This window comes from Abramis brama (genome assembly GCF_963993115.1).
Source record: "Abramis brama genome assembly, chromosome: 1".
Taxonomy (NCBI): Eukaryota; Metazoa; Chordata; class Actinopteri; order Cypriniformes; family Leuciscidae; genus Abramis; species Abramis brama.
The window spans coordinates 78,881,563-78,897,413 of NC_139963.1; positions in this window are offsets into that span (position 1 = coordinate 78,881,563).

The window sequence follows — 15,851 nt, forward strand, 5'->3', positions numbered from 1 at the left end:
CTAATCATAATAAATGTGTCTGAAAAAATAACGAGGCATTTTAATTGTTTTTATTAAGTATTTTCTAAATCAGTGTCGGCTGTAAACATATCTCCATCTCCGCTGTAAAGCGGATGCGCCTATAGATAGAAATGCACCGTTCATGCGGATTATCAGACAGTATTTGCTTTCGATTCGAATTTGTTCGTTTAAAATTGGACATTTCAAGCTTTATTTCAGTTCAGTTCAGTTCGCCCGCGCCTCCGTGCCACGCAGTGCACGCTCCACTCCGCACAAACCATTGGATATGCGTCAAAATCTTGTGTTTATTTGTGATAATCAAATAAAACCCTGTATTATTATTGTCTAACCTATTATGACTGACATATGACGAATTGCTTTGTTCCTTTTTTCGATAAAAGCGTCTTCTAAATATTGTTTGTTCTTTATTTTTTATTAGAGCCCAAGCCCTGAGATTTTTTGTCATTGTTATAAATAACAACGAAATAACATCAGAGAATCTTACAATATAAGTGCAATAAAAAGTCCATAAAGTGACAGGGAAATAACAATTGTATAAACAATATACTATGGATTGTGAGATGTAGTAAATGGTACAGCAATGCATTCTATTAAAGTTGTGTAGAGAGAGAATTGTGGTGTATGTGGTGGGGTGGGTATAAATTGGAGGAAATTTTTTTTCGGCCCGTCCTCACTAGAACAGCAAGCGGTAGGCCTACGTTGTTAATTATTGTATATTGTTTTGTTGTGTATTAAGTGGAATACTTCAAATTGTCTTAGCGTGCATGCTTAAAGTGATTCTCAATTGTAGCGGGTGCAGGAAAAATGAGGCCCTTTAAAAAAGTTATGTATATACAACCCTATATCTTCATTAGATCAAATTAGGGTATACAAAATACAAAAAGTAGTCAAAACGCATAACAGAACATAACTTTTTTTTTTTTTTTACAATATTATGTGCTTATTATTATTAATTAACGAAATGTCAATCTTCATCTTTATAACAGAAGATACAATACAACAATCTTCAAGATACAGTATAATCTTCACGTATAAAGGATTGTCACCTTTAAAACAGTCCTTTTCGTGTAGCAACAAGCAATGCTAGAAATACATGGTTAGCATATTAATTTAATCTCTTTTTTTCCGTTAATTTACTAATTAGGCTATGTTAATATAATGTAAATAACTGGCTAATTACTATCCAATAAATAATAAGTAAATATGTCAAATAAATGTATTGATTAGAGTTGCCATATAGACTAAAGATTTTTGTAGTCAACTAGTAGTAATTTATTTAAGCAATTAGTCGACTAATCGCACGTTTATATTAATTAAATACTGGGTGCATGCATATAGGCTATAGCTCAAGCGCACGCATAAATCTTGCTGCAAAGCACCAGCGAAAGTAGGCTAATTATAATAAATGTGTCTGAAAAAATAAAGAGGCATTTTAATTGTTTAATTGTTTTTTTTAAATCCGTGTCTGCAAACATATCTCCATCTCCGCTGCGGATGCGCCTTATAGAGAGCAATTAACCTTTACGGATTACATAATCAGACACTTTCGATTTGAACTTGTTCATTTAAAAGTAGCCATTTCAAGCTATGTATATTCCCCAAGTCTGACTGTGAGGCAGTAGGGCCTATACACTGTTTCAGTTCATTTTTGAGACGTGCTCCAGTTCACGGAGATCATGGGGCTGATTGTTTTCTTTTATTTTACAAAAGCACAATGTTTTCTTGTTATTGTGAGTTTACAGCTATTACAGGCTATTTTAAGTTGTTCCCACTGTTGATAGGAAAGTGTTCGCGCCCGCGCCTCCGTGGCATGCAGCAAGCGCGCTCCACACTTCGCACAAACACTTGGATGTGCGGCAAAATCTAGTGTATATCATATGTGATAATCTTATATTATGACTGACATTTGACGAATTGCTTTGTTCCCATTTAGGATAAAAGCGTCTTCTAAATATGTAGCCTAGACTAGCCTGATATTAATAATGAATTATAATTATTATTATTTGCGTTTATACTATAGAGTTCAGTAGGCTAATATTTATCATGAAATAATTTATGAATGTTTTATTTTTATATAACCTAACCTTTTACAGTTTTGGAAATGTTTAAGAAATTCAAATAATAAATAGACACACAGTTTTGTGACTCTTTACTGTCCAAGCAGGACGTGAACTGATCGATTATCTCTTCTAGTTACAGCATGAATGAATATCAGGATATGTTGTTTAAGTGTGATGTTAAAAATCATGGGAGAATTAAAAGATTAAAATGTTAATTCTCTTCCGGCTTGTATGACTATATTGTGCCAAAATATTTATGTACCTGTTGATACAAATCTAAATGTTTTTATGCACAAGCAAATACATTTAGGCTAAATAATAATAATAATAGCATAATTATAATAAACTGTGCTCACCTTCCTCTTAACTGTTTTTAAGTATAATTCTGATGATAACTGCCTGACCGCCTGTCAATCAAACTTCGGTGAAACTCTAAAACTAAATATTACACCTCTAAAATTAAACATAAAAAATATTACAAATTACAAATATTATTTATGTTAAGTGTACAGTATAAAAATAAAATTGAACTTACCATTTTACAAAAAATATACAAAAGAGAGGGAAATGACGCATAGTAACGACGCATAGCATAGACATGGAAGACAACACATAGTAACGACGCATAGCATAGACATGGAAGACAACACATAGTAATGACGCATAGCATAGACATGGAAGACAACACATAGTAATGACGCATAGCATAGACATGGAAGACAACACATAGTAATGACGCATAGCATAGACATGGAAGACAACACATAGTAATGACGCATAGCATAGACATGGAAGACAACACATAGTAATGACGCATAGCATAGACATGGAAGACAACACATAGTAACGACAGAGTGATACGACGCATAGCATAGACATGGAAGACAACACATAGTAATGACGCATAGCATAGACATGGAAGACAACACATAGTAACGACAGAGGGAAACGACGCATAGCATAGACATGGAATACAACACATAGTAACGACAGAGGGAAATGACGCATAGTAACGACGCATAGCATAGACATGGAAGACAACACATAGTAACGACGCATAGCATAGACATGGAAGACAACACATAGTAACGACGCATAGCATAGACATGGAAGACGACACATAGTAACGACAGAGGGAAACGACGCATAGCATAGACATGGAAGACGACAGAGGGAAACGACGCATAGCATAGACATGGAAGACGACGCATAGCAACGACAGAGTGAAACGACGCATAGCAACGACAGAGTGAAAAAACACAGTCATGATATGCAGCATTGACACGCAAGACGACACAGTCAAACGACAAGGACAGATGACAGGAGTAAGTTGAGTGGACAAAGACAAAAGTTGAGTCATGTGGGCAATCACATAGACAGTGAACAGACACATAGACATGGAAGACGACACATAGCATAGACAGACAGACATAGACATAGACAGTGAACAGACACATAGACATGGAAGACGACACATAGCATAGACATACAGCATGTCGACAGAATTTTGGCACAAATGGAACCTCATATTTTACTGCAAAATTCTAACATAGTGCATAGGGTGACCATATTCCAGGACATGTCCGGCCAGGTTTTCGAGAACACCCAAAATATCCGGGATACGGCTTTTGCATTCTCGTCGCCATTCATTTTGTTTACATGCATACCTTTTGATTCAGTAGGACTGAATTAATTCCAATTGGTGAATCTGAATGTAGTGTTTACATGAACGCTAAACAAGTGATTGGTTGATGCGCGTTTTAGCATTGCTAAGAAAATACCTGTGTTTTCGTCTCGATCGGGATCCGTGTGAATCAGAATGCGTGACCTGCAAAGCTGGCACGTACGTGTCAGTGTCAAATAATGTAATAATGTAAACATAATGAATGGTGACTGTAGAAAGCAAAAGCTGAATCCCGGGCATTTTGGGCGATCTCGAAATCCTGGCCAGATATGTCCTGGTTAAACAGGACGTATGGTCACCCTAATAGTGCACCTTTAATCTTGTGTTCTGTCTCAGTCACCAGCTGGTGTGCCCAGGTCGGCCACTAGAGGGCACTCCTCCTCTGACCTTTGCCACTCAGCCATGAACTTCAGTCCCCATAATCCTTTGCCTGGACTCATCATGAATTATTGCTTTCACCTGTTTGTCATTATTGTTTGTCTCAGCCTATTTATATAATGTTCTCTGTAATTTCTCATCGAGGTTTAGTAGTTGTCACACTGCACATCTGAGCGCTCTCCCTTGTCTCTTGGGTTTTTATTAGTGATGGGCAGATCGAGGCTTTGTGAAACAATGAAACAGTTGAAGCAAATGTGCCATATTGTGTCGAGGCTTCGAAACAATCCGACACCCGTCTCAACGGTGACACCTAGTGGTCATTTGCAGGTGTTTTTTAATATGTGAAGCTTGTAAATTGTAGGCTCCTCACTGTGCATGTTATTTTGGTCATGAAATATGAATATTAATAAAATAAATCAAGCCACAATGTCTCACTTTTTTTTATAGATTTTTATTCAAAAATATAAATTTCTCTGCTGTGGAAGGACTTAGCCTACTACTTTTTTTTACAGATAATTTATCCAGCCTTTGAAAAAATCCTCTCACAAGGGACACTTGTTGCTGGCATGCAAAGATATTTTTTAGCAAGGACATACAAATGAGGGAAGATTACTGCAATCTCTTTCCTAGGGGATTATGAGTTCTGGGCAAAAAAGTATTGTTGAGGTATTTTTTCACTTCCACTATGGCATCAGCTGTAGCATTGTGTATCATCTGGGTTTCAGGGATTATTTACATAGAAAATATGGTACTTTTTGAAGTAAATAAATTCAAAAATACCCCCAAAATAAAAAAACACACCATAAATGGATAGACAAAATTTTATCGAAGACAGTGATATAACATTTATAATAAATAAAAAATAGGGTCACATCTGAGTCCTCTGTGCCCACATTTGTCCACAATTACAGAATTAAGGGCTATAAAGTGAATACGGTTTGAGGGCTACAGAGCGCAATGGATTATAGGGCGATAGAAGATCGGTTAAATAGACTGGAGCTAAGCTGTTGTCTTTTGAATGTTGTCAAAGGACATGTCGGGGATTCTGCATTCCGGATGAGGGAGGGGAGAGCGTTCCACCAGCATGGAACTGTGAATGAGAATGTTCTGGAAAGTGATTTTGTGGCTCTTTGTGATGGAACCACGAGACGTCGCTCGTTGACCGATCGTAGGCGTCTGGTAGGGATGTAGACTCGTAGGAGTGAGTGAAAGTAGGAGGGAGCTGAGCCTGTGATAGATCTGTAAGCAAGCGTCAATGCCTTGAACTTGATGCGAGCAGCGAGAGGTAGCCAGTGCAGAGAGATGAACAGAGGAGTGACGTGGGCCCTCTTTGGCTCGTTGAAGACAAGACGAGCTGCAGCATTTTGGATCATCTGTAGGGGTTTGGTTGCACATGCTGGAAGTCCGGCCAGAAGAGCATTACAGTAGTCAAGCCTAGAAATGACCAGGGCCTGGACGAGAAGTTGTGTTGCATGCTCAGTAAGGAAAGGCCTGATCTTCCTGATGTTGTGAAGTGCAAACCTGCATGATCGAGCTGTCTTTGAAATGTGATCTGTGAAGGTCAGCTGGTCATCAAACGTTACTCCAAGATTTCTGACCGACCTTGATGGGGTGATTGATGATGACTCTAGCTGGATAGTGAAGTCGTGCTGTAGTGACAGATTGGCAGGTTCGTTGTTTTAGGTTATGTGCTGCGTACCGTATTGATCAGATTCCTTTCTTCAGAACCTCCGTCTGGCACAGCCTGATGTCGTTCACTCCCGCGTGCAAGACCACAGTTCCGACGCGCTCGTCACTGTTCAGAATCTCTGGAACGCGAGCAGCGATTTCAGAAACACGAGCACCAGGAAAGCAGTGACTATGCACCTTACTTTTACTTAATGTAGCGTGTACGTGCCGAACGATGGAATCGCCGATGATCACAGCATCGCGTTCTGTTTTGCGAAGAGGGGAGAAGCGGTTTTGGGTGGATATCTCGAAAACCGGGAGGGTCGGAGAGAGTCTTCTTGGTCTAGACCTGACTCGCGTCTTCCGCTGCGGAACCATCCAGGCTTCGTGGTGGCGTGTTGGAGCCGGAGTGAACGAGACCATGGCTGATCGCGACCTTGACGCTCGGGACCGATGTTGAGAAACGCACTGAGTAGACGAGGTCGGAGTCAGCGGGTTAGTAGCGTTAATCACTGATTTGTGTGCATCGGCGTGTGATGTTTCAAGAGATAAACGCCAGTCTATCAGCTCGGCTTGTCTCACTAAAAGGTCGTGGATCTGTTTCTCAAAAGCTTCCAGCTCAGACTGAAGTGCGTGCAGTTCAAATGTGTCTTCACCTGCACCAAAAGGTAGACTTAGACTATTACATCTGATATATTCGCCATTTTAACAGATGGCCAGTAACGTTAACGTAGCAATGACGCTACCAGTGGTGCTATCAATATTAATACTAATTTATGGCTGAAGTCTTGGATATAATCCGTCTTTTTAGTGGTACAGGTGTAGAGTAGACGCACGATAGGCGAAAAAATGTTTGTTTGTAAGTGAGTGTGGAGAAGACGCGGTCAGCTGTGATCCCCAGGAGTAACCTTTAAGAGTATCCGGCGTTGGATCACTAATAGGCTTAGCTCGCTAATAGACGCGTATGCTCAACAGTCCGCGTTGTAACTATGAGGTTTGAGCAGCAGTGCTTCTCAGTGAGGAAAGGTAGAAAATGTAGACAAGCCTCAAACATTCTGTTTGAAGTTTTATGGACTGATGAGACAAAGATTAACCTTTACCAAAGTGATGGAAAGGCTAAAGTTTGGAGAAAAAAAAAAAAAATCTGCTCATGACCCCAAACACACAAGCTCATCTGTGAAACACGGTGTAGATAAGGTCATGGCTTGGGCTTGCATGGCTTCTTCTAGGGATGGGCTCATTCATCTTCATTGATGATGTAACATGATGGCAGCAGCAAAATTAACCAAACTTATTGGGAGATCCTTCATCATGTAGCAAGATAATAACCCAAAACACAGTGCCAAAACAACAAAGGAGTTCATCAGGGGCAAGAAGTGGAAAGTTTTAGACTGGCCAAGTCAATCTCCAATCTCCATCTACAGTTTCTGGTCCCATTGACTTCCATATTATATTTTTTTCCTACTATGGAAGTCAATGGGACCAGAAACTGTCTGGTTAATGACATTCTTCTAAATATCTTCCTTTCTGTTCAGCAGAAGAAAGAAATTCATACAGGTTTGAAACAACATGAGGGTGAGTATATGATGACAGAATTTTAATTTTAAAGTGAACTATCCCTTTAAACCCTATAGAGCATGCATTGTACCTGATAAAAAAGAGACTGAAGGGAGTAACCCCCCAAAACAAACAACAACTGAAAAAGGCTGCGGTGAAAGCCTGGAAAAGCATTAGAAAAGAAGAATGCAGAAGTTTGGTGATGTATAAGGACCGGGAACACTTCCCATAAATCCTGATGTACTTGGTACATCATAAAAAGGATGGCGTATACGCTAATATTAGTCTCTCTGTTTATCCCGAGGTTTACCGCTGTCCGCCGGATCCAGGCCGTATCCAGATCTGATGATGGACCAGCGCCAGGACACGATGACAACGCAGTCCTGAAGTGTCAACTAGTCTCTCCCCTGTGAAGGCCTCCTTCCCTTTACCTCTATACAGGTAAAACGTTGTCAGGATAACTCCGGTTCGCCTGGCTATGCAGACGTGACAATTTCTGAACTATACATTTTTAAGGCCTAACAAGTAGTTTGTTGAGGGTTGATTTGTGAAGGACTACACGCCTGCGCACACTAACCTAAAGGATTATTAAGAACACCTGTTCAATTTCTCATTAATGCAATTATCTAATCAACCAATCACATGGCAGTTGCTTCAGTGCATTTAGGGGTGTGGCCCTGGTCAAGACAATCTCCTGAACTCCAAACTGAATGTCAGAATGGGACAGAAAGGTGATTTAAGCAATTTTGAGCGTGGCACGATTGTTGTTGGTCCCAGACGGGCCGGTCTGAGTATTTCACAATCTGCTTAGTTACTGGGATTTTCACGCACAAACATTTCTAGGGTTTACAAAGAATGGTGTGAAAATGGAAAAACATCCAGTATGCAGCAGTCCTGTGGGCGAAAATGCCTTTTTGATGCTAGAGGTCAGAGGAGAATGGGCCGACTGATTCAAGCTGATAGAAGAGCAACTTTGACTGAAATAACCACTTGTTACAACCGAGGTATGCAGCAAAGCATTTGTGAAGCCACAACACGCACAACCTTGAGGCGGATGGGCTACAACAGCAGAAGACCCCACCGGGTACCACTCATCTCCACTACAAATAGGAAAAAGAGGCTACAATTTGCACAAGCTCACCAAAATTGGACAGTTGAAGACTGGAAAAATGTTGCCTGGTCTGATGAGTCTCGATTTCTGTTGAGACATTCAGATGGTAGAGTCAGAATTTGGCGTAAACAGAATGAAAACATGGATCCATCATGCCTTGTTACCACTGTGCAGGCTGGTGGTGGTGGTGTAATGGTGTGGGGGATGTGTTCTTGGCACACTTTAGGCCCCTTAGTGCCAATTGGGCATCGTTTAAATGCCACGGCCTACCTGAGCATTGTTTCTGACCATGACCATCTCTTTATGACCACCATGTACCCATCCTCTGATGGCTACTTCCAGCAGGATAATGCACCATGTCACAAAGCTCGAATCATTTCAAATTGGTTTCTTGAACATGACAATGAGTTCACTGTACTAAAATGGCCCCCACAGTCACCAGATCTCAACCCAATAGAGCATCTTTGGGATGTGGTGGAGCGGGAGCTTCGTGCCCTGGATGTGCATCCCACAAATCTCCATCAACTGCAAGATGCTATCCTATCAATATGGGCCAACATTTCGAAAGAACGCTTTCAGCACCTTGTTGAATCAATGCCACGTAGAATTAAGGCAGTTCTGAAGGCGAAAGGGGGTCAAACACAGTATTAGTATGGTGTTCCTAATAGGGATGTGCACGAATATTCGAATTTTCGAATATTCGATCTGTAATTATTATTCGAAAAATAAAATACTATTCGAATTTTATCGAATTTATGAAGCCGTAAATACTTTGCGGGTCGTAAATGCAGTGAATCCCTGATGAATCCCAAGCACTAACTCGCAGTTTTAATTAAATGCACTGGGTGGCACTGTGGCGCATTTAACAAGTTGTTTGTATTTGATCATAATCTGCCTTGCGAAGTTTGGAATTACTAGTCGAAAATGAGGTTACTAAATGATTTTACAAAATGGAATTACTTTTGATCAAATTAATTAATTAATCTGGAGTTATAATATCATCACCACAATGAGAAATCACATGAAATCCAAACAGCAGTCGACTGAGGAAAGACAGCTGTCCATCACTGCATCACGACTGCAGGTAAACGCAGCTGTAGTGCGAGTGATCCGAGATAATAACTTATCTAATAGCAAAATGATTTTGAGACATATTCTTCCTTTAAGTCTTCTTTGAGAGAGGTTTAAGAACAGAAAACGCAAAGTGCTGTTAGAAACTTAAAACTAGAACACCGTTATCTTTGTTTCTCTGAAACGTCTGTCAGCGCAGCGCGTTTTCTCACTCGAGCATAAATTGATGGCGGCGCCCCTCCATATGGATATTATTGTTTTTCTCAACATAAACGTGAAACAATATAAACACGATAATCATATGCTGATGAGTGTATGTGTAACATTCTGTACGATAACTGGCGCAATCTGCTACTATGCTTTATTAGGGTTTTTTTCCGTTCGCGCTGCTTGAGCTTATCCTTTTGTTCTTTATATTTTTTTGTTTACACACAGGCCTACTGTTTAATGTTTTCAATTAAAAGAAAACTTTAACATGTATTGTAAGATTGTTATGTATATTGCAAGCTTCTTGTGTATATTGCCTAATCGTAAGCTTCTTCAGAAATGGTGACAAGACAAACAAAAAAAAATACCTTAAAAAATAACGTCTTTTTCGTTAAACGTCATTTAAATAAACGAATATTCGAATTTTATGAGCCCGAATATTCGAATGCAATATTTTTGAAAAACGCCCATCCCTAGTTCCTAATCATCCTTTAGGTGAGTGTATAAACGCGCATACCTATCGACCTTCACAGGGGAGAGACACTAGTTGACACATCAGGACTGCGTTGTCGTCGTGTCCAGGCTAGGGGTGTAACAATACACATATTCATATTGACCCGTTTGGTACACATTACAAACCGAACGATTCTGTGCGACCAAAATTTTGTTAACAGTCGTGCTGACACCACAACGTTGCCCAACAAGCAGAACGAAACTGCGCTAAGCTTTTTTTTATTTCCTGCTCAGCTACTGTTCGGACACACTTTGCCCTATTGCTTTTATATTTTATCTTATATATTTTTATATTTTATATCCTTTTATCATCTAATTTTAACTTCAGCAAAAAAAAAATTCCTTACTTGGTACTTTTAAAGCAAAGTATTTATGATGACCCATAACAAACTTACTTCCAATATATTCATTTTATTAATAAAACAAATGGTTGAAAATTATTTGACAAGTTAGGCTAACTGTATGGATACATTTGCCAGCATTTGTCCCAACATTGCAAAGAACCAACAGGAAAATAAATGTGTGCCTTTACTAGCAGCATACTTGAAGGAAATTAATACAAACTTCAGCATTAACAAAGATGAAAAATGTTGTATAACTGCAGTTCATTATTAGTTAATATTAACTAATGTAGTTAACTAATGAATCTTATTGTAAAGTGTTACCAATGATTTTGTCTGAAGGATTATATTGCTCATTAGAAATAACACTAGGATGTTGGTTAGAAGTCTATTATTAAAGGAGTCATACCCTCGTATTACCTTGGATACCTACTGCTGTATTATAGTCTTTCAGGCCCTTCTAAAAAAGAAAAGTGGAAAAAAAATAAACACAGAGCTCCTCAGACCCTTATTTCTGTAGGCATTATTGTCTCGCGAGATCTGATGCGATATTTTGGCTGTCGTGGACGGTCATTATAATAATGCAAATGAGGGGCGCGTTGATTGGTTGCAGGAAGGAGGGGGGTTGACACCGCATGTAACGCTTTAGCATATCATTACAAACTGACATCATGGCGCAAGTTGTGAATGAACGCGACCGGCTTCCCGGCCAGTGTATAAGTATGAGGCGCCATTTAGGGCTTAAATCAAACTTCATTCACGCACACAGAAACACGCTTGCATATATACTAAGTGGTCACACATACATGTATATGAACTCACGCACATAACGTTACTCATATGAGACACGAGCACAGCACACACACACACAAACTAGACGGCGCCTCATATATAAGCGTTAGGCAATAAATAAACAATAACCGAATTCATGATGATCTCAGTCATTTGTTTTTTGCAAAGTACGTTAGCAGCCATTCCCCATTGTTTACCTCGAAGCTAATACTCCTGCCAGTGTTGTGCCTGAACACGTTCATTGAACGATAGTTCATGAACTCGTTCATATTTTGGGCGAAAGTGAACTGAACATACCGCATTACTGCCTGACGAACGTTACTGTGAACTCGTTCATTCTGGTGTCTGTGAACGCCACGCTCTCTCAGTTTAACTTCGTTCAGTAGGATGCCAGATTTCTATAAAGCCTTCTAGGCGAAAACACACCTAAAACACACCGTAAACCGGCCTTAATATGTAGCGGAAAAAACACCCAATCTGGCAACACCAGACTCTCTTGTTCAAACTCGTTCATCAGAATGAACATGTTGGGCCGGAAGTCAATGTCCTTATTTGGCAGTTCCACTGCAAATACTGTGACGTAATAGTTCAAAAAACGTCATAGATAACAGAAAAATCGGAACAGGTTGAAAAATATGACCAAAACAGAATATAAAGATATCAACGAAGCACCTGAAGAGAATAATTTCATCTTTTCTGTACTTCTAAACACTCCAAATATACAACAAAATGCATTTAAGGGCTAAAAAAGTGCATTTAGCATGATATGTCCCCTTTAATACATTTACTAATGTTTAATAAAGGAACCTTATTGTAAAGTGTTACCAAAACATTTTGCTGTAGCAAAATCACAAACAGTTTTCGTTCAAAAATATAGAATTATGTACCAGCAGCTCTCATATAATGCTTGTGGACTTATGCATATTCTGAATAATTAGTAACCTACAAAGCCGCTCTTATACACAACTAAATAATAAAGAGTGACTTGACTTGAAATGTTTGCTGTATACCACCATCAAAAACAGCTTATACAAAAAAAGTGAATGAACATCTGCAGAATGCACAGTCAAAATGTAACTTTTTGTGACTGGCATTGCACATATTGCAGGGCAGTATAACGTACGTATAACAGATCGGTTTACAGTATATCGATGTGAAAACTGAACAATACAGAAAGCAGCTCTCATACAAAAATACTAAATATGTAACAATGAAATTGCCGGTACATGTATTCGTATTGAACCGAAATGGTACGGGCGTCACGGTTCGGTGCATGAATATACACGGAGAATACACGGTATAAAAATAAATATAACTCGCGTGCAAACTAATTAATGTAATGCGGAACTACTGTTAGATACACGGGTTCTTTAGGGACACCTAATTTGTAGCTCCGCCTTAGCTCTGAAGCAGAGATGTTGAATATGTTTTTCAACAGCTCTGCTCTGAAGCTCCGTGGCTATGATGGACAGGCTGCGACATGCGATGTCAAGTTTGCAATTGTGTGTGAGTGAGTGATATTTTGTTTATAGGATATAATTCAAACTGCAAAGTGTTTACTTATATTTACTCGCAATAAAACACAACATTGTGCTTTTGTCAAACTGTAAACGCTTGTCAAACTGTAGCCTACAACTGTCACCCAACACAGTGAGTAAGTTACACATCCTACATTGATTAAAATGTGTTGATAAAATCAAATGGTAGTAATATTTTATACAGAAATAAATTTATAATTCAGATGAGAATAAAGTTAGTGTTAATTAAAATTGTAAGGAAAAAAAATATATTGATCTGACTCGCTCTGCTCCACCCAGCACCGTAAAACAAGCCACTCAGAAGTCTCTTAGCGTTGTTGCAGGTCTAAATGAATATAATTCTGAAGTTTTAATACACCCAGACAGTATTAAATTAGGCTAATTCAATTGTTTTCATGCAAAGAATAAAATTGTCATTACACTGATTGTTGTTAGATTTTTAATTATATTATTATACAATATTATGAATTGAATTAAAACGCTCTTTTAAAGGCCAGTGAAAGCATAGGCTACTGTCAGTTAAGTCCTATTCGGACGCTAATATTTTTTCTCATGGGCTCGTCCGGTATTTTAAACATTTACAGGGGTAAGTCGGTGATTTTAGTGCCGTCCGAATCCATAATATCAGTGTTTTTTCTCACCCAATCCGCGTAAAAATCCCTGGCCAAATTAGTACCTTCTGTTTTTTGACAAACAGGTCGTGTGGTGATTTAATTGCCGTCTGAATCCAACATCTCTGAGTTTACAAGAGATTCAAAATTCACGGTTTAAATCCTTTTTGATCACTGCCGAGCACCGTACGCAAGATGTAAACTTTTATTACTGAACTGCTGGAAAGTATTTACAAGAACAATATTTCATCGCAGCTCCACCTCAGCGAACAAAAATGGGAAAGAAAAGGCGGCACGTAAATTTTTTAAAAGGTTATTGTGGCAGCAATAGGCTATATGTTACAATTTTAAAATATGTAGGCTACGCTTTTATAGGCTATTATAGTTTACAAGAGTTGTTGTTACAAGAATTCAAAATTCACAGTTTAAATCCTTTTTTATCACTGCCGAGCACCGTACGCAAGATGTAAACTTTTATTACTGAAATGCTGGAAAGTATTTTAGTCAGGGGGCCAAAACTGATATTAAAACTTTGTTGGACACTTTTTGGTACAAGTATACAACCTATCCAGTATTAATATTTAACCCCTCAACATGTGTTTTAGCCAGGTTGTCAGCTTAGAAAATGTTTTTTTTGTCAATTTTAACACTATATTCTTAAAAGTTATCGATATCGACTGATATAAAAAAAAATATTGTGATTTTTTTTGGGCCATATCGCCCAGCCCTAACTATCAATGTAAGCAAATATCATTTGCTCGAATGGATACTTTGACAATTTTCAATCTGGTTTCCGACCGCACCACAGCACAGAGACAGCGCTCATAAAGATAATAAACGATATTCGCTTAAATACGGATTCAGGCAAATTATCAGTGCTGGTACTACTCGACCTCAGCGCTGCATTTGACACTGTCGATATTAACATACTTATATACATATAGTATGCATTTGAGTGTGGTGAAAGTTATAATGTTATTCTATGTGTTAGTTCGTTTACTATGAAACTAGCAGTAAGCTAGATCAACATAAGAATAACATGATCATATTCTAACATTTCATCATGTTGAGCTTTATAACATTAACATTTATAACCTCGGAAACCGAGGATAGCGTGGATATTGAGTTATTACCAAAAAAAATTGTACATATTGTACATTTAAATGAGAACAAGCACAAAAAAAAAATTGTTTTATATATATATATATATATATATATATATATATATATATATATATATATATACATACACAAAACACTGTAGTTATTCAAATTGTTATTCTTACACAACAACATTATGGAAGAAGCTGGATGATCATTTTGCTCATCCACCAACACAATATGCAAATTATAAGTTTATTTCATTATGATACTGTATGCTCAGCCATAAATTCAGCATTTCTATAATGTTCAGGATTTTACACACATTTACAGGTTTTAGCATTGAGGTCTTATTGTTTGTGGGGTGCTGCTGCTGTACTTATTTGCTTTATATATCCAGATGTGTTTCTAATATTCTGACCACCTCATGTATGTAAACAGGGCTGACAGAAAAACTCTGAAGTGCAACATCACATTATTTAACTATGACCTCAGGGTTTAATTTACACATTTCTGACTGGTAGCGAACATTAGTGAAGTGTTGGTCACTAAGCTAGCTGCAGTTAACTATTCTCTTCCAATTCGCTTTATTCACCTGGCGGCCATTTTGAAAACTCGAACGCCGTTGAGGGGTACACAAACCCGGAAGTTTGATTCCGACGCAGCACCAGCAATGGAAACTCCAGTGTGGACCACCAATCTTTCTTGTCTGCCCGAATTAACTATACAAAATGTGGAGCAGTGGGCCAGTACCGACTGCAACATCCCCCGGGCTGTGTTAATTAAGGGATATAGTAACTGGATCGAAGGTTTTATCCACGACATTGAAGGTATGAATGGACGCTAATTTACCTCAGTTTCTGCTAGCTTGTAGCGGCTAACGTTAGGGGTAAGTTTAGCTGTGATATTGAGTTGTTGACTATGTGTACTATGTTAGATTTTATTTAACACTTAACATGTCTGTGTTAGATTTTATTTAACACTTAACATGTCTCTGTTAGATTTTATTTAACACTTAACATGTCTTTAATCGACAGTTAATAGGAGCCCATCACACATATTTGTGAGGGCTAGGTCTTTTCCCTCGGTGCGGAAAAATGAGGCACCTTACAACATACAGGTGCTAAGTGGTACAAACTGCTCAGTTCGCAGAGCAGTGCCACAGTTAAACCAGCTTGCTAAATGTTCATTATGAGTT